This window comes from Hemiscyllium ocellatum, chromosome 35, assembly GCF_020745735.1.
Source record: "Hemiscyllium ocellatum isolate sHemOce1 chromosome 35, sHemOce1.pat.X.cur, whole genome shotgun sequence".
In the NCBI taxonomy this organism is placed as follows: domain Eukaryota; kingdom Metazoa; phylum Chordata; class Chondrichthyes; order Orectolobiformes; family Hemiscylliidae; genus Hemiscyllium; species Hemiscyllium ocellatum.
In genome coordinates this window covers 37,431,982-37,451,150 of record NC_083435.1, presented here as the reverse complement: position 1 = coordinate 37,451,150, position 19,169 = coordinate 37,431,982, and the positions used below count along the sequence as shown (strand labels likewise).

Below are 19,169 nucleotides of genomic sequence, written 5' to 3'. Positions count from 1 at the left end.
GAGACTAGAACCGCACACAACATTCCAAAAGTGGCGTGGCCAATGTCCTGCTGTACAGCTACAACATGACCTCCCAACTCCAATACTCAATGATCTGATCAATAAAGGAAAGCATATCAAACGTGTTAAAATAGATTCACGTGCTCCTGTCAGTCAGCTTAACCAAGTCAAAATTCCTGTTATCATTCCCTCGGAATTGCTGAGAAATAGTCACAGCACCACAGATTGAGAGGAGGCTTGGTGCTGTAATAATCCTCAAACATATCAATCAATTCCTGAGAGGTTTTAGCATCCAATGTGGCCACTGCAGCTAATTTACACTCCCCCAAGTTCCCACACACAGCAACGTGGGAAAGATAAGATTATTGTATTTTTTGCTTGCAATTTGGCTTGTGAAATAAATATGGGCTGTGACACTGGGCAGGTTTCCTGTGTGTGTTTTTCTCGCTATTGCTAACTCTGGGCTGGAATGGGTCCAGACCCACTGGATGGTGTAGTACCAGGCATTAGATAGCATAAAAGGGAGAATGAGCTCAGGAACCGAGTGACCCTGGCATGACCCAAACTGGGTGGCATCAGTGAGCAGCTGATTATGAACGCCGTGTGACTTGTTGGCGTTGTTGGTGGTACTTTCCACCTCTTTGCAGTTATCCTGGGATCCCTACTGAAGCCAAGAAACCAGCTCAGGCACATCCGCCTCACGAGACAAGACAAGACAAGCTGGAGAGGGGTGTGGGAATTGGCACAGCTTCCGTGTAGAACTACAAGACGAGAGCTGCACCACTTCTGAGCCAAGAGGCTGTCCTATACTGAAGCTCAAAAACACTCAGTGAGACAAATCAGGAAAGAGAGGCTGTTGTTTGTCAGCGGGGGGCTGGACTGAAGGACATAACACACTCTAACGTCACTGGTGTCTCGGCACTCTGACACAATGGCTCTCCTCAAGCTCTTCCCCACAGACTGCACCTTGACTCTATTGCTGCTGGCTGTCTTTCTCTTCCTGGTCGTGTCCGTTATTCGGTGGAGAATTCCCAGGAATTTCCCTCCTTGACCGACTCCGCTTCCTCTGATCGGAAACCTGCACCAACTGGACCTCAAGAAGCTGGACTGGTCTCTCATGGGGGTAAGTGTGAATCCTTCACTGGGGGAATGTCTGAGGGATGGGGCGGTGTGAGGGAACAGCTCCCAAGGAGAAGCTCACAGAGACCGAGAGACACACAAACCGAAGCAGATCCGTAATCCCTGATCGGGGAATCTGTTAGCCCTGGGGGCTGTGTTCTGAGAGTCTCTGATCTCTGATCTCTGATTGGACTTTGACTCCAAGTAGTAAAAAATGAACCAATTGCAAAGTTATGGAAGCTCAGAGAGTCTGGCACAGTGGACAATCTGGAAAATGTTCAATTTAATTAACATGCAAAATTAATATGTGCCTTTCCTGATGAAGTCCGAAACATCGACTCTCCTGCTCCTCAGATGCTGCCTGACCTGCTGATCTCCAGCATCTGCAGCCCTCACGTTCTCCTAGATCCTTACAATCACATATTTAAAACATCAAGCAGATAGATATAAAATCACGGAAGAAGATCTGGGAGAATTGAAAATCTCTGGATTTTTTATTTCAAGGCCATTATAACCAGAGATATTGACATTGTGAAAGATCAGGAAAACACTGGAATTCATGTCATGATCAAAAACCCAAAGTGAGGTCAACGCAAAGGGAAGGGACTGATTTGTGAGAGTGAGTGTTCCTTTGAGGTATATCCCAGAGCCTCGTGTCCATCAAATACGTGGTGCTGGGGAACAGAAAAAAAATCTTAAAATTCAGTCCAATCGTCGTGAACAAAATGAAGGCTGATTAAAGTCACCACTTCCCAACGCAATTTGAAGTCCATGGGTCTGTACCACCAGAGGGCCCCCAAGGTTGGGTATGGGGTGGAGTAGGTTTGTAGGAGGAGGATTGGGAAAGCAACAGCTCTAAGGAATTTGGGACTTGGGAGAAAAGGCAGGTGTTTCTGCAGCCCCAGCTGGGAATCCAGGGCAGTGTGATGTCTCTCTGGTTCCTGGTTCATGACCATCACTGAATGCCTGCAGAACACTCAGAGGGTGAACAGCTAGTGGCTATGCACATCAATAGAAAGAGGGATGGGGCTCTGCAGTTCGAGTTGAAGGAGCTGGGAATGGAAATAGCCTGCAGAATGTCAAAGGCAGCAATCTCAGGATAACTTACAGTGCCACACACCAGTCAGGAACCATTCAGTGGGATAAGCAGATAGACACACAGAGTCAGGCAGTCATAGGGTCATAGAGATGTACAGCATGGAAACAGACCCATCTGTCCAACTCATTCATGCCAACCAGATATCCCAACCCAATCTAGTCCCACCTGCCACCACCCAGCCCATATCCCTCTAAACTCTTCCTATTCATATACCCATCCAGATCCTTTTAAATGCTGTAATTGTCCCAGCCTCCATCACTTCCTCTGGCAGCCCATTCCACACATGTACCATCCTCTGTGTGAAAACGTTGTCCCTTAGGTCTCTTTCATATCTTTCCTCTCTCACCTTCAACCTATGCCTCCTTACTCTGGACTCCCCAACTGCAGGGAAAAGACCTTGTTTATTTACCTGATCCATGTCCCTCATGATTTTATAAACCTCTACAAGGTCACCCTTCAGCCTCTGATACTACAGGGAAAACAGCCACAGCCTGTTCAACCTCTAGCTATAACTCAAATCCTCCAACCCTGGCAATGTCATTGTAAATCTTTCTGAACCCTTTCAAGTTTCAAAACATTCTTCAGATAGGAAGGAGACCATTATGCCAGGGGATATAACACAGGAGGGAGAGCTTTAGACTCCTCAGAGGTTAGTAACAATTCTGGAGCAGAATAAGATTTGTCCAAGCTGGATGATTTACACCTGAATAGAGGCTAGACCAGCGTCCTGATGGGACAGTATGTTAATGCTGTTGAGAAGGGTTCAAATTAATTTTTCGGGGGAATGGGAATGAGGAAATAACACTAGAGAGGAAAAGCCAGGAATTGGAAGAGACAGCTAGCAAGAGAGTGAAAAAGGTTACTTACATTCTGAGTTAGAAGAACAGCAGTCAGGTCTAAATGACCATCACTGGGCCTACCCATGAATTCATGGAGTGTGGTCAATGATATTGGTGAGTTGCTGATGCAGATAGCCAGCCACATGGGAACCTGACCACATGGAAATAAGTTAGACCTGAATCTACAAGCACAAAGTATTGCTGTTCCTTCAGTGTCACTGGCTCAACAGTGGATGTGCAAAGAGACTTGAGATTTGGGTGCACAGATCTTTGAAATATTGTAAGTAGGTTCAGAATATAATCAAGAAAGTTGGTTGAATGTTGGCCTTCATACCTGGAGTACAAGAGGATGAATAAATTATGCTGCAGTTAGACAGGACCCTGGTCAGAGCCCACGTGGAGCACTGTGAGCAGATCTGGGCTCCACCCCTCAGGAGGGATGGAATGGTCTTGGAGGGAACACAACGAAGGTTTACAGGAATAATACATGTCCTTCAGGGGTTAGGTTATGAGGAGAGATGATCCAAATAAGGCCTGCTTTCTCTTAAATTTAGAAGGATAAGGGGTGATCTGATCAAAATCTTCGAGATTATTAACATGAAAAGGGTGGATAAAGATAAACTATTTTCCCTGTTTGGAGAGTCTCGAATGAAAGGACACAGTCTGAGCCAGACCGTTCGGGAGGGAGATATGAGAAAGGGAGGTAGAACACTCTTCCACAAATGGCAGTGTGTGGGATCAGTTATTAGTTTTAAACTTGAGGTAGATACATTTTTATGAAGCAAAACCATGAGGGGATATGGGCCAAAGGCAGGAATATGGAGTTCAGCCAAAGGTCATCCATGATATCATTGAGTTATGAAGGGAGCTTGAGGGGCTGAATGGCCTCCTTCTGTTTCCATGTTCAACATTCTGGAATTCCTTTCCCAACACCATTGAAGGTTTACCCACCTACACTGCAGTGGGTCAGGAAGGCAGCTCACCAACACCTTCTAGAGCGAAAATACAGATGGGCATCAAATTCTTAAGAATTGGGGGTTAATATTCTTTCCTTCATTTTTCGCCCCTGACTTGTGCTACAGCTGATTAGAAATAAAACCATAATGAAATAAATCTCTCTTTGATAGCTTGCAGAGAAATATGGAAGTGTATTTTCAGTGGAGCTCGGCCCGCTGAAGGCAGTGGTGTTGACCGGTTACGACACAGTGAAAGATGCTCTTGTGAATCACGCGGATCAATTCAGTGGGAGGCCACACTTACCGATGTATGACACAGCTTCATTCCGAAGTGGTAATTTCCCTCTTTCATCTCTGTGTTACTGTGTTGATCATTTCCATCTTCAATCAACTCACCCTATCATAGTGGTCCAAGTGACACAAAATGGTACCATATTGAACTGTAGCCTTTTAGCCACTATTTCCCTCAATTATCAATACCCAAGCTTCTCGTTCCCAATAATCCTGGGTTAGGCCAATGTTTATCAGCGATTGCAACTGAAATGGTCCTGTTCCCCTACCCTTTCCTCCACCCCTGAAAAGCCTTTCCCTCGTCAGGCACTTATTCAATTCTCTTCTGAACATTTCCATTGAATTTCCATTGATCAGGAACTTCTGATCATCACCATTCAATGTGTCTTTCCACAAACCCTCTTTGTTTCTTTTGCCAATGCTATGAGCTCTGTGCCATCTGATTCTCAGTCCTTCAGCCAATGGGAAACATGCAATGTTCATCTACTCTGACTAGATCCCTTATGATCTTGGCTATCTCCATCCAAAACCTCACACAACCTTCTCTTCTCCAAGGTGACCACCTTTGACAAGCGATCATCCTTCATTCATCTGATGGCGACCCTCGCTCAAGCATTTCCCAACAATGTGGCGCTCAGAATTAAATACAATGATCCACTTCAAGCCAAACAAATGTTTTATTAAATTTCAATAAAACTTCCTTTATTTTTGCTGAAGAAATACACAATCTATCAATCTGTTACCTTGCATTTTGCAAGAAAATGCCAAAGTAATGTCAACCAAAATTTGTGCTGCGTGAGAGGAGGGCTACTGTCAATTTAAGTCATTACAGTTCCACATCCACAGAAGTACATAGTGCAACTTCGACACCTCATTCAAAACCCCAATACGCTCGAGCTTCCTGCTGTCATATTAAATGGCAGGGATCAGATCCTGATCTGTTAACAGACCTCACACCCCTCCCTTGGTTAAGCTGCTGGGTTGGTTGTCAGACCCTGTTACCTTCCTACTTTTTATTTGCTAGGAGAAAGCGAGGACTGCAGATGCTGGAGATCAGAGCTGAAAATGTGTTGCTGGAAAAGCGCAGCAGGTCAGGCAGCATCCAAGGAGAAGGAGAATCGACGTTTCGGGCATGAGTCCTTCTTCAGGAATCTTCTTCCTGAAGAAGGGCTCATGCCTGAAACATTGATTCTCCTTCTCCTTGGATGCTGCCTGACCTGCTGCGCTTTTCCAGCTACTTTTTATTTGCTGCCAATTAACTTCTTGCCAATACCCTGCTGTCTCAAGGTACTGCATTTTTCATCACATTTCTCAAGATGATGTTAATCATCAAATTTCTGGTACAATCCCCTGCGTCAATAATCTGTCTAACTCCATAAATGTTGCTCAAGCATCAGAACATTAATCTTCATGTGATATATTTGAGTTGGTCAATATTCAATCAACAAATAATTTTACTGTGGGACAACCTTAAATATGAACTGACAAACACTGAAATTGGGACGGTTGTTATAGTATCATAGAGTCATAAAGCACTTAAACAGACCCTCCGGTCTAACCAGTCCATGCTGAACATAATTCCAAACTAAACTAATCCCACCTGGCTGCGCTTCGTCCACTTTCCTCCAAACATTTCTTATTCATGTACTTATCCAAATGTCTTTTAAATGTTAAAATTATATCCACTTCTACCACTTCCACTGGAAGAAGATTCCACACACAAACCACACTCTGTATAAAACAATTGCTGCCATCTCTTGTTTAAATCTTTCTCCTCACACTGAAAGAATATGCCCCTTGCCTTGAAATCCTCCATCCTGGGGAGAAAAGACACCTGCCATTCACCTTATTCATGTCCCTCATGATTTTATAAACCTCTGTAAGGTCATTCCTCAACCTCCCACACTCCAGTGAAAAACGTTGCAGCCTATGCAGCCTCTCCCCATACCTCAACCTCTCTAATCCCGGTAACATCCTGGTGAATCTCTTCTTAACCCCGTCCAGTTTAATAATATCCTCCCTGCAACAGGGAGACCAGAATTGGGCAGTCGACACCAAAAGAGGCCGCTTGGTTACAAAAACCAATCAGAGGGAAGATGAGATTTGGTTTTGCGGCTCTCATTGTCATCTGGAATGCAGGACCTGGGATGGTTCTGGAAGCAGGGTCAACAGGAACATCCAAAGGGGAATTGAGAATGACAACATCAAGAAGAACTTTGTGAAGTCAGATCAATGGGCTCAGTCCCCCAAAGAGTACTCATGAATACAATGACCTTCCTCTTAGTTGTAGAATGGTGTAATTCTCAGGAAAGGAAAGGGTGTTAGAAACCTGGGGTTTGGCAGCACTCACAGCAGAACTGTGTGCAATATTTAATCAGCTTTTCGTGTGTCACTTTCAGGCGTGATATTCAGTGATGGGAAGTTGTGGCGGGAGAACCGAAAGTTTGTGATCTCAGCTCTCCGAGGATTTGGCATGGGCAAAAAATCCATTGAAGACAGGATCAGTGAAGAGGCCAGCTTTCTTGTCAATGTGTTTGAGAGTCACAAGGGTGAGTGCTTGGTGGGACATGACATGCTGGGATTCATGGATCCCTCGAAACTGACATCTACAGAAAAGATTTTCACTTGAATAAAAGATCCCAACACCAACTTGAGATCAAGAGAATGTTACAGGGCAGCATCCACACATCAATGCTGCTGTTGCTGTGAGGATTCAGGTCAATGCTTCCCCTCAGTTTAACTAAGTCCTGCCTGATCAACAGAGATTCTGCCACTTGCGGGGCAGGTCTGCTTGAAGGGTTCGCCACATGAGTCCTTTGACCATCGCCTCCACGTGTTGGTGACAGACTCTCGCATATACAGCAGAGAGGTGGGTGTCGGGATACCTAGACTTGCTGAGCAACGGCGGTAGTGAGGCTCCCAGGTCAGTCACTGTTGAGGTGGCCCAAAGGGGGCCCTCAGGTTCCAGGTCCCAATACAACTTGGAGACGAGTGGAAAACCCCCTTGTGGGATTTCTTATTTTAAAATGTGGGCTGGTCCATGCACACTGATTCCCACAGGACACAACAGGCTGTGACATTGATGCAGTGGTAAGGGGGTTTGAAGGTAATTTGAGTCCAGACTCTGGTGTGTAACCATGGACACAAGATGGTCTGTGTCTGGTTGTCTGCTCCTGCACAAAGCTTACTGAATTACTTCCATTCCATCAGAGTGGATGGTAGTTGATGAAAGGTAGATGCGATGGTGTTTTAACAGCCTTTCTCATGCTCTTCCCAACTCTGGGATCAATTTAGACATTTGGTTGTTCAAACCAATGGTCCATTTCACCCTGAAGATCTGTTTGTTCCTCCTCGATCTCATGTGACATAATTGACAGATAAAGTCACCGCCGTCCCTCTCTCTCACTGAGTAGACATGACTGGTACAGAGTTTAACTTTAAACATGCCTCAGGTAAGGGGTGAGGTTGAAAAGGTGGGACCTTTACAGCAATCACAGCCAGTGTGAGAATTGAGACCATGCTATGTGTTCAAAACTTTACACATGGCATTGGCACCGCTGACTGCCAACAACATTTTGCCTGTGTCTAGTTGCCTCCTGAGAAGGAGATGGTGAGCTGTCTACTTGAACAATTCCAGTTCACCTGCTGTAGGTTGACCCATAATGTCCTGATGGAGGGAATTCCAGGATTTTGATTCAGTGATGCAAAATAGTAATACATTTCCAAGTGAGGATGGTGAGTGGCTTGGAGGGGAATTTGCAGGTGGTGATGTTCCCATGTATCTGCTGCCCTTGTCCTTTGAGATGGAAGTGGTCATGGGTTTGGAAGGTGCTTTCAAAGGATGTTTTGTGAATTTTTGGAGTGCATCTTATAGCTTGGTTGAAGGGCGGTACGGTGGCTCTGTTGTTAGCACTGCAGCCTCACAACACCATTGACCTGGGTTTGATTCCAGCCTCTGTTGACTGAATGTGTGTAGTGTTCACTCTCTCCCAGTGTCTGTGTGGGCTTCCACACCATGGTCCAGTTTCCTCCCACAGTTCAAAGTTGTGTAGGTTAGATGAATTGGCCAAGCTAAATTGCCCACAGTGTTCAGGGATGAGTAGGTTAGGTGGATTAGTAAGGTAAATGTAGAGTGAAAGTGTAGTCTGGGTGGGATAGTCTTCAGAGGGTCGGTGTGGACTTGTTGGGCCAGTGTTTCCACATTGTAGGGATTCCATGATACTAGCTATGACAGAGCATCGGTAGTGGAGGAGTGGTCCGTTATGGATGTGATGCCAGTCAAATGGGCTGCTTTGCCCTGGATGGCGTCTGGTTTCTTGAGTTTTGTTGGAACTGCACACGTCCAGGCAAGTGGGGAATTTCCATCATACTCCTAATTTGTGCTTGTAGGTGGTGGACATGCTTTGGCGGATCAGGAATTGAGTTCCACTCTGCAGTATTGCTAGCCACTGGCCTGCTCTTATAGCTATTCTGTTAATGTGACCAGTCCAGTTGAGTTTCTGGTCAATGGTAACCTCAATGAAAGTAGGGGATTCAGTAATGGTAAAAACTCCAGGAACTCCCCACATACGTGCGAGACACCACCCACGCCTTCCACCTCCTCCAAAACTTCCGTTTCCCTGGCCCTCAACGCCTCATCTTCACCATGGATATCCAATCCCTCTACACCTCCATCCGCCATGACCAGGGCCTCCATTTTTTCCTCTCCCGACGTCCCCAACAGGACCCTTCCACCGACACTCTCATTCGTTTGGCCGAACTGGTCCTCACCCTGAACAGTTTCTCCTTCGAATCCTCCCACTTCCTCCAAGCCAAAGGGGTAGCCATGGGCACATGTATGGGCCCCACCTATGCCAATCTCTTTGTTGGCTACATAGAACAGTCGATCTTCCGTAATTACACCGGCACCACTCCCCACCTCTTCCTCCGCTACATTGATGACTGCATTGGTGCCATCTCATGCTCCCTCAAGGAGGTTGAGCAATTCATCAACTTCACCAACACATTCCACCCTGACCTTAAATTTAGCTGGACCATCTCTGACACCTCCCTCCCTCCCCTTCCTGGACCTCTCCATCTCCATTAATGATGACCGACTTGACAATGACATTTTTTTACAAACCCACCGACTCCCACAGCTACCTGGATTACACCTCTTCCCACCCTACCTCTTGCAAAAATGCAATCCCGTATTCCCAATTCCTCCGCCTCCACCGTATCTGCTCCCAGGAGGACCAGTTCCACCACAGAACACACCAGATGGCCTCCTTCTTTAGAGACCGCAATTTCCCTTCCCACGTTTTTAAAAGTGCCCTGCAACGCATCTTGTCCACATCTCATACCTCCGCCCTCAGACCCCACCCCTCCAACCGTAACAAGGACAGAACGCCCCTGGTGCTCAGCTTTCACCCTACCAACCTTCGCATAAACCAAACCATCCGCCGACATTTCCACCACCTCCAAAAAGACCCCACCACCGGGGATATATTTCCCTCCCCACCCCTTTTCGCCTTCCACAAAGACCATTCCCCCCGTGACTACGTGGTCATGTCCACGCCCCCAAACAATCCACCATCCCATCTTGGCACCTTCCCCTGCCACCACAGGAACTGCAAAACCTGCACCCACACCTCCTCCCTCACCTCCATCCAAGGCCCTAAAGGAACCTTCCACATCCATTAAAGTTTTACCTGCACATCCACTAATATCATTTATTGCATCCGTTGCTCCCGATGCAGTCTCCTCTACATTGGGGAGATTGGACGCCTCCTAGCAGAGTGCTTTCAGCAATATCTCCAGGACACCCGTACCAATCAACCACACCGCCCTGTGGCCCAACATTTCAACTTCCCCTCCCACTCTGCCGAGGACATGGAGGTCCTGGGCCTCCTTCACCGCCGCTCCCTCACCACCGGACGCCTGGAGGAAGAACGCCTCATCTTCCGCCTCGCAACACTTCAACCCCAGGGCATCAATGTGGACTTCATCAGTTTCCTCATTTCCCCTTCCCCCACCTCACCCTAGTTCCAAATTTCCAGCTCAGCACTGTCCCCATGACTTGTCCTACCTGCCTATCTTCTTTTCCACCTATCCACTCCACCCTCCTCCCTGACCTATCACCTTCATCCCCTCCCCCACTCACCTATTGTACTCCATGCTACTTTCTCCCCACCCCCACCCTCCTCTCACTTGTCTCTCCACGCTTCAGGCTCTTTGCCTTTATTCCTGATGAAGGGCTTTTGCCCAACACGTCGATTTTGCTGCTCCTCAGATGCTGCCTGAACTGCTGTGCTCTTCCAGCACCACTAATCCAAAAACATGATTCAGTAATGGTAACAATCTTGGTTGTTAAAGGATGAAAATTAGATCATCTCTTATTGGTGATGGTATTAGTCTGGCATTCATGTGGCATGAATGTTACTTGTCACTTGTCAATCCTGGATATTGTCCGGATCTTCTTGCCTGTGAACATGGACTGCTTCAGTATCGGAGGTGTCACAAATAGGTAGTGTTCTCCTGCATCGCAGTCCAGCCAACTGAGTGAAACTCACCCCCAACCTCAATTCACCGATTTACCATAAATCATTACTTTCACTGACAATGAAACTGCTCTGCTCCTTAATTTGGCAGAGTCTTTTTCTTCCTCCCACACTCCACTCCCTTTAGGACGTGACCCAGCACTGACCCTGTACAGCTGTGCGACCCAGCAGTGACCCTAAACAGCTGTGTGACACAGCAGTGACCCTGTACAGCTGTGTGACCCAGCAGTGAACCAGTACAGCTGTGTGACCCAGCAGTGACCCTGGACAGCTGTGTGACGCAGCAGTGACCCTGCACAGATGTGTGAACCAGCAGTGACCCTGTACAGCTGTGTGACCCAGCAGTGACGGTGTACAGCTGTGTGACCCAGCAGTGACCCAGCACAGCTGTGTGGCCCAGCAGTGACGGTGTACAGCTGTGTGACCCAGCAGTGACCCAGCACAGCTGTGTGGCCCAGCAGTGACGGTGTACAGCTGTGTGACCCAGCAGTGACCCTGAACAGATGTTTGACCCAGCAGTGACCCTAAACAGCTGTGTGACCCAGCAGTGACCCTGAACAGATGTTTGACCCAGCAGTGAACCTGCACAGATGTGTGGCCCAGCAATGACCCTGCAGAGCTGCCTGGTTTTGCTGTTTAGTAACCAATGTCTGGACATTGGAGTTCATTCTGACAAAAATGAACAGCGAAATTCACATTTGACCTTTGAGAAACCATCTGGGGATCTCACAACAGAGGAGCAGCGTAGTGGCTAGCTTTAAAGTGTAACCTTATTCTGTTCTTTTGGTAAATCTACAATTGTGAGTACAATTTTTTTATTATATATTTTTATTGAGATCTCTCTCTTGAATAAACTTTAAAGATATAAAATGGAGGTATTAAGTTATCCTTTTAGAGCAGCAAGACAGAGCTATTTTCTGTGTCTGTAGATTATTAAGGTGTAAAGATGCCTTTAGTCAGGTGATGTGTTCTTCCTGTTGGATGTGGGAGATTAGGGAGAGTTTCCAAGTTATTGATGATGTAACTAAGAGGATTGATGAGGGCAGGGTGGTGCATGTGATCTGTATGGACTTCCGTAAGGCATTCATCAAGGTTCCGCATGGTAGACAAGTTAGCAAGGTTAGATGATATGGAATACAGAAAGAGCTAGCCACTTGGATACAGAACTGGCTCAAAGGTAGAAGATGGAGGGTGGTAGAGGAGGGTTCCTTTTCACTGGAGGCCTATGACCAATGGTCTGCCACAAGGATCAGTGCCTGGGTTCACTGCTTTTTGTCATTTATATAAATGATTTGGATGTGAACATAGGAGTTATTGTTACTATGTTTGCAGATGACACCAAAATTGGAGGTGTAATGGACAGTGAAGGAAGTTATCTCAGAGTACAATGGGATCATGATCAGATGGGCTGATGGAACAGTGAGTGGCAGATGGAGTTTAATTTCACTAAATTGGAGGTGTTGCAGCTTGGAATAGCAAATCAGAGCAGACTTATACACTTAATGGAAAGGTCCTGGGGAGTATTGCTGAACATTGGAATGTGTTTTCATAGTTTCTTAACAGGATAGTGAAGAAGGTGTTTGGTCTGCTTGCCTTTATTGGTACATTGAGTATAAGAGTAGGGAGGTCATGTGGCGGCTGTACAGGACATTGGTTTGGTCACTTTTATAATACTGTGTGTAGTTCTGGCCTCCCTCTCACAGGAAGGATGCTGTGAAACTTGAAATGGTGCAGAAAAGATGTAAAAGGAATTTGCCAGGTTTGGAGAGTTTGAATTATAGGAAGAGGCTGAATAGGCTGGGGCTGTTTCCCTGGAGTGTGGAGGCTGAGGGGTGACCTTACAGAGGACTATAAAATCATGAGGGGCATTGATAGGTTAAATATACCAGGTCTTTTCCCTGGGGTGGAGGAGTCCAGAGCTAAAGGGCACAAGTTTAGGGTGAGAGGGGAAATATTTAATAAGCACCTCAGGGGCAGCGTCTTCACACAGAGGGTGGTGTGTGTGTGGGATGTGCTGCCAGAGGAAGTGGCAGAGCCTGGTACAATTACAACATTTAAAAGGTATCTGGGGGATCCAAGATGGCGGCGACCCAGCAAGACTGAGTCCACAGTGCTCTACCCAAAACTTGGGAAAAGTGGGCTATCCACCCCCACCACACTCACTAAACCATTTATAATAGTTGTTAACCTTAAATAGTTACCTATTAGTACATTTAAATAGTCTAATACTAGCTGGAAAATGAGTAAAGGGAAGGGAACAGGCGGCTCTAAGAAAGCAGGGACCCCTCCCCCACCCTCTCCCTCTTCAGCTGCAACAAAGGTGTCTTCAGCTGCTTCAGGAGATTTACCAATGAAGATGAGCTTTGAGGAGATGTTTGCCAGGTGGGAGGCGAAGATTGATGCTTTTATCGATGAGTCTCGGCAGAGCAGAGAAGCACTATCAGCCGAGCTGCAGAAGCAGGGCAGAGACATTCAGGAATTGGAGTGCCGAGTCAGAGAGGTGGAGTCGAAGGCTGCAGCCTCAGAGACTGGGATAAAATCAACAGCCGACCACATCCGTTTTCTCGAGAATCGAGTCCAGAACCTAGAAAACCACATTGATGACCTCGAAAATCGATGTCGTAGAAAAAATATTCGGTTGTTGGGCCTGCCTGAGCAGGAAGAGGGAGGTCAGCTAACAGCATTCTTAGAGCATTGGCTGCCACAACTTTTAAATCTGCATAATGGATCAGGCCAGGTAAGGGTAGAATGGGCCTACCGGGTCACAGTACGTGGGCCCGGCTCAACCCAGCGCCCACGCCCGGTCCTGTTCCAGCTGCAGAGCTATAGGGAGAGGCAGATGCTCCTGGAAGCCTCAAGAAATCTGGGAAAAGATCCCCAAGCTATGACCCACAAAGGATCCAGGATCATGCTGTTCCAGGACTTCTCACCAGCTTTGGTCCGAAAGAGGAAGGCATTCGATGAGGCGAAGAAGCGTTTAAGGGACTTAAATATCCAGTACTCCTTACGATATCCAGCGACGCTACGCCTTAGCCACGAAGGATCCATATATAACTTCGGATCACCGGAGAAGGCTAAGGAATTCTTGGACTCTCTTAAATAAACTGTAAGAGATTGTGGACGCTGGTCTGCCTTTCCCATTATTTTGGTTTACATCCCTTCATCTTTTCTTATCTTTCCCCCTATGTGTGTATGTATATATATATATATGTTGGGGCGTTTGGTTAATGTTGATGGGGAGAGGTGGTTACCTTATTCTATTTTACTTCTGTTTTTAGGAGCGGGGTTGTTTTTCTTTCCCCTGTTATTTTGTGGTATTATATTTAAGTATTACATGTTGAGATTGTAATCTTATAGTTATATATGGTATTAATATTCCCAAATATATTTAGATGTGGGTGTGGGTGGGGGTGGGGTGCTCACTGTTAACTCTAGCTTTATATTATATTTGAATTCTCCTCATTTTATTGAGGAACACCTGGGTCAAGGGTGGGGCACTGGTTGGAAGAGGGTAAGATGGACTGTGGGAGAGGAAGTGACGCTCCCTGGGAACAAGGGAGAAATCTCCAATTCGGAATGTTTTATATTTTTTATACTTAGAAAGAGTTTTTTGTTATATTGTTTTGAGTGTATCAGAGAGTCTTTACTTTTGTAAATCTTGTATGCTCCATGCTCGGGATGTTCTAGATAGGGTTTCCCCTCCCGAGGGGTCTCGGATCTGTCCAGATGATTATGGCTGAACAGTCGGTTAAGTGGTGCACCTGGAATGTCAGGGGGAGTAATTCGCCAGTTAAAAGGAAGAAAATATTATCAAATCTTAAGAAGGAGAGAGTTGATATAGCTCTCCTACAGGAGACACACCTGTCGGATAAAGAACACTTAAAATTACGACAGGGCGGATTTGATCAGGCCTTTTTTTCCTCTTTTAATTCAAAAAGCAGGGGAGTCGTTATCCTTGTCCGGAAGAACTTCCCTTTGAAAATTCTAAATCAGATAAAAGACGAATCTGGACGATATATTTTGATTAAAGCCCTCATAAATGGAGAGGAATATGGGATCTTAAATGTGTACTGCCCCCCGGCACACCCCTTTAAATTCATAACGGAAGCTTTTTCAAAACTGATGGCCTTTGGTGCCCGTCATACAATTATAGGGGGAGACTTTAATTGTATTATGGATCCGGAAATAGACAGGATTCCCAAGAGTGCCGCTGGAGTATCTCCCAGATCTAGACAACTGGCGGACCTGAATAAAGAATTAGGATTGGTAGATGTATGGAGATGTCTCCATCCACAGGGTAGAGATTTTTCTTTCTACTCTAATCCACATAAATGTCACACAAGAATTGATATGTTTTTTGCCCCATCGATTTTTCTAAACTCTATAGCAACCTGTAAAATAGGTACTATAGCAATCTCTGACCATGCCGCTGTATACATGGAAACTAAGGTAAAGAACAATGGGACATCTGCTCGGCATTGGCGTATGGACCCCTTCCTGATAAAAGATAGCAAATTTTTAAAGTACTTCTCCCAAGAACTTAAAACTTTTTTAGAAATTAATACTGGTACGGCTAGCAATCCGTCAATGATGTGGGAGACCATCAAAGCTTATGCACGAGGTTTGATCATCTCCTATTCAGCGACCCAGAGGAAAATGAAGGGAGAGCAACAGCGTCTGCTCGAAGCTCGCCTAAAAGCAGCCGAAACAGCATATGCTGATAGACCTTCTATCACAAAATTGCAGAGGATTACAGCTCTTAGGACAGCTTTAAACACCGCGCTTACTCAAACGGCTAAAAGGGAAATATTATTTGCGAAACAAAGATTATATGAATATGGCGACAAACCGGGTAGATACTTAGCATTTCTTGCAAAGAAAAAGAAAGCCCCTCAAACTATTCCGACCATCAAGGAAAGTACAGGTACCCTGACTCATGATCATAAAAAGATCAATGCGACCTTTAAAGAATTTTATTCTGAACTATATAGATCGCAGGATTGTGAAGATAGGATTAGGAGGATGCAGTCATTTTTTAAAAATTTGACCTTCCTGGGCCTGACTCCAGAACAGGTGTCGGCCCTAAATACCCCTTTAACAGTCCAAGAAATACTTGAGGCAATTAGGCAACTTCAGAGCGGAAAAGCACCGGGCCCGGATGGTTTTCAAGCTGAATTCTATAAAGAATTTACAGGAATATTGGTTGACCCACTTATGGATATGTATAATTTTGCGCATAGTCAGGTCTGTCTCCCGCCCACGCTGAAAGAAGCAAATATTTCTCTTATCCTCAAAAAAGGAAAAGACCCAGAAGATTGTGCATCTTACAGACCAATATCCTTACTAAATGTAGACTTTAAAATTCTCTCAAAAATGTTAGCACTAAGACTAGAAAGGGTACTGCCATATATTATAAAGGAGGACCAGACGGGATTTATTAAGGGCCGCAGATCATCCAATAATATCAGAAGGGTCTTGAATATGATCCAAGCCTGTCATCAGGGAAAGATACCAGGAGTAGTAATTTCATTGGATGCGGAAAAGGCATTTGATAGGGTTGAATGGTCATATTTATTTTACACACTGGAAAGGTTTGGCGTTGGACAGGTGTTTACCAAATGGGTTTCAACATTGTATAATGACCCCAAAGCAGCTGTTATTACTAATGGGTTAAGATCGGATGGCTTCAGTGTGGGTAGGGGCTGCCGTCAAGGATGTCCTCTCTCACCATTGTTGTTTACACTGATAATCGAACCATTAGCAGAAGCCATCCGGACTGATCCTAATATAACGGCCCCGAGGATTGGTACAGGTAAACACAAAATTACCCTCTATGCAGATGACGTTCTCTTATTCCTCAGTAATCCTTTAATGTCAGTGCCTCGTCTAATTCAAGTTATTAATACATTTAGTGCATTCTCAGGCTATAAAATTAATTTTTCAAAATCGGAAGCCATGCCAATGGGTGGTCTGGCTATGATACCCCACTTAATGGACGGATCCCCTTTTCCCTTCCGTTGGTCCCTGGAGGGCTTCTTATATTTAGGTATTTTTATCACGCCAGTATTTGATCAGCTGTATAGGGCTAATTTTGTACAATTAATGGAAAGGATAAGGCAGGACCTCCAGAGATGGAGAGACCTTCCGATTTCCTGGCTAGGGAGAATAGCATTAATTAAAATGAATGTTCTGCCCCGTCTCTTATATCCTATGAGAATGCTCCCGCTGATGCTGCCAAGGCTAGCCCTACGTAAATTATATGGCTGGTTGGGCTCCTTTATTTGGAACCATAGACGGCCCCTTATTAAGCTGAAGAAGCTACAGCTTCCACAGGCAAGGGGAGGACTGGACTTCCCAGACTTTAGGAAATATCAGTTAAGCTCCCTACTAAGTTACATAGCTGATTGGGTTTCATCTGATCCACAATCAATTTGGCTGGATATCGAAGCCTCCCAAGTAAAATACCCACTTATTAACCTTTTATTTTCAGATAAGAGGAAAATCATTACAGACCACTGTAAAAATCCCATAATATTAAACACAATTAAGGCCTGGAATATAATGCGGCAAAATGAGGGTAACTCACATAAAACATCCCCCCATGCACCAATAGTAGGCGCATGGGGATTCCAACCGGGGATTACAGATGCCACCTTTAAACTCTGGAGATCCAGGGGCATCTCATGCTTAGGGGACCTATTTAAAGATGGGATCCTGATGTCCTTTGAGCAGCTGCGTCTGAAATTCGGAATACCTAATGGGGATCTCTTTCGATACTTCCAAGTTTGAGATTATATACAGAGGAAGACTACATTAATAGATAGTCTTTATAAATCAGACAGAGAACGTAATGTCTTACGACCAGCGGGAGCATCCTCCGTTAGTACTATATACCATTTGCTACATGATGGAGTCTCAGGAGACATGGATGACCTGCTTAAAACATGGGAGCAGGACTTGGGGCTAGAAATCTCTGAGGATATGTGGAATGACATTTGGGAAAATGCTAGAAGAATTGCTATCTGTAACAGAACTCAGGCTATCCAACTAAAGATACTTCATAGGGCCCATATAGCTCCGGCTCGACTGGCAAAATTTAAGGCAGGAGCATCTCCAATGTGTCCTAAATGCAAAATAGAGGTGGGTACTCTTGTACATTGTCTGTGGACTTGTCAGAAAATCCGCAGATACTGGACTAAAGTGGCAAATACCCTGACAGAAATTTTAGGAACGGAAATTAGGGCGGACCCTGTATCTCTCCTTTTGGGCTTTTCGAACCTCTCATCTCTGGATATGCATGGGAAGAGACTATTTTCTATTCTCTCTTTCTGTGCAAGGAAAAATATTTTGGTGAACTGGGTGGCTGAGGGCCCCCCTGGACTTTCAAATTGGCACAGATTAATTATGGAATATAACCCCCTTGACTTCCTCACAAATATGGTGCACCGAAAGACTGAATTATTTTATAAAATATGGCAGCCCTTTTTGAATTATATAAATGCAGATATTTCGGCTATCCTAACAAGGGCTTTTATTTAGTGAAGATTTCAGACCGGGCTGCTCCGGAGCCCCTTGGGAGAGGAATCCTGCGCGAATACGGGTTTTATTATATTTGATGTTTATACATTCCGAGCATGTAAGAGACTTAGGTGTACACTCTGGTTAGTTATAGGTTAGATTAGTAGAAAGTTGAGTTTTTTTTTCTTTCTTTTTCGTTTCTTTTTTTTTCTTTTTTTGTTTTCTTTCTTTCTCTTTTCTTTGTTAAATTATGACTATTGTATATATGATTTAATTGTACATCAATGTTTGTATTTGAGAGTTTTGTTTATTTTTGTAAATTTGCAAAAATGTTAAATTTCAATAAAAAATATCTACAAAAAAAAAGGTATCTGGATGGGTACATGAATAGGAAGGGTTTAGAGGGATATGGGCCAAGTGCTGGCAAATGGGATTAGATTAATTTCAGATATCTGTTCAGCATGGAAGAGCTGGAGTGAAGGGTCTGTTTCCACACTGTGCAATTCTATGACTTTGTTGTAATTTTGACTTCCTGCTTCCTGATTAATCCCAATTCTTCTTAATTTTGACAAAGCTCAGCAGGTCGGGCCGTATCTGTGGGAGAGAAAACAGCATTAACCTTTCAAGTCCCCAACAGGAACATTGAATAGAGAACTGGACAGATTCCTGAGGAAGCAGGGAATAGAAGGATATGGAGTGTGTAGAGACAAAAGGTTTTTAGTTCAGAAAGGTTTCATGCATTGGTACAGGCTCGATGGGGCGAAGGGCCTGTTCCAGTAATGAACTGTTGTTTGTTAAAATACTAACT

The 19,169-nt window shown here is 45.0% G+C and overlaps 1 pseudogene; it reads left to right on the top strand.

The window, feature by feature from the left end:
- The first annotated feature begins 922 nt into the window (after positions 1-922).
- The window catches only part of LOC132832682 (cytochrome P450 2K1-like), a 30,414-nt pseudogene continuing 12,167 nt past the window's right edge, over positions 923-19,169 (top strand).